This window comes from Trachymyrmex cornetzi, unplaced genomic scaffold (assembly GCF_001594075.2).
Source record: "Trachymyrmex cornetzi isolate Tcor2-1 unplaced genomic scaffold, Tcor1.1 scaffold151, whole genome shotgun sequence".
Classification (NCBI taxonomy): domain Eukaryota; kingdom Metazoa; phylum Arthropoda; class Insecta; order Hymenoptera; family Formicidae; genus Trachymyrmex; species Trachymyrmex cornetzi.
The window spans coordinates 16,604-18,437 of record NW_017296102.1 but is presented as its reverse complement, the minus strand read 5'-3'; positions in this window follow the sequence as shown (position 1 = coordinate 18,437).

The window sequence follows — 1,834 nt, the reverse complement described above, 5'->3', positions numbered from 1 at the left end:
TTTTTTTAATTTCTGCACGTACTTTTTTATTAATTGTGAACGGATTTGTACCATTTAAAGTTATCGGTCCATGTATTACAAATCTTTTATCAACTTCTTGAATATCATCTTTTTTTGGTCATTTGAATTCATCTAAATTAGTACACAAAAATTTAATGTTGCACATATTTTGTTTTACATGTAACACCCTTCCTATATACCATTCTGTATCATAATAAATGGAATAATATTTTTTGCATTCAATCTTTAACTCTTCATTTAATGTTTCGTTCATAACATTCATGTTCATACCACAAACTCGATATAATCTATCATTAGATAATCTAGTTTTATTTTGATACATCCAACAAAGTGAAGACTTTCGTATACAGTATATTTTTTTCCATTAACATTTACGTTTAAAAATAAATCTTTATTATTTTTTGTATGGCTAGTATAATCTTTTAAATTTAAATCTGTTTGATTTTTAAACATTGATATATCACTTTCTAAATTTTCAAAATCTTCTTCGAATTCTTCATTAGCAGATACAATATCATTATTTTGTTCTTGTATAATATTATTATTGTCCTCTTCTTCATTATTTTTCTCTTCATCAGTGAAATACTGAATTTTGATCATTTCAAAACTTTCCTTTGTTTTTTCTTCATTCATGTTCATTTCCAATTCTACTGCAATATTTAATGCATCGTTTTTAGCAGTATTCAAATATGTAAAATTTTTTTTATAGATGAAAAATTTCATCAAATTTTAAAACTGCATCTGAAGAAATTCCTAATCGATTATTTTCTTCTCGTGGAAATCGAAATGTACTTCCTTTAAATAAGAATATATATTATTAAAAATAATTAAACTTTTATAATTATCTGTGTAATGTAATGAATCCTAGAAAGCTAGAAAAAGCACTTTAAAAAACTAGACACGGGGATCTATAAAATCGTGTATCCTTTATATGATATATGATATTACAAAAATTTGTACATTTACATAGAAATTATAAAATATACTATTATTATTGTGTAATTTTCTGTCAAACATAAGAATATATTTATACACTATTAGAGTTAAAAGTATTAATTTTTATTAAAAAAGCACAATTTTATATATTTTCCGGACAACGAATTTCTAAGATAAGAAATATAATACAAGTACGTGTACAAACGTCAGGTCAAATTTTTAAGATGATTGATATTCTTCTCGGTCGCTTAATTCCAAATTCTACTGCACACTTTAAACGATTTTAATAAAATAATTAAAATTTTTATATTTTATTCAGTATTTTTATTTGATCGCTTTTTTTCGTAACTGCATTCTTTTTTCTAATACTAATTTATTTTTTATTGGCTTGAATTTGTATCAAAAATTTTAGTGCTACTAAGCCTTTTTTGCATTGTTATTTAATAATACAGGCTAACTTTCCTACAACTCTTGACTTTAAATGTGTTAAAATTTACATATTTTATATTGGCAAGTTTTTCATTTTTATCTGAAATCAAGGAAAACCTGGAAAAGTCAGGGAATTTTAAAATTTATTTTCTGTTTCAACCCTGAGATAATAGCTATATATTACATTTTTCAGATTATCTTCCCTGTCACGGGTACACCTTGACGTGGTGGGAGGGCTCAGTACCCAGAGGATATTTACACGAAAAGAACGGTTTTCTCAAATATCTAAAAATTTTCAGATCTATCTGAATGATACATCTAGGTAAATTTTTATTGAGATATTGAGTAAAATCGTTCTCTTCGTGTAAAAATCCAACGACGGAGAAGCTAACGTACCCTCGTCCGCCGATTTAATTGAAAGTGAACGAACCGCAGCCGGTTCGTCGCG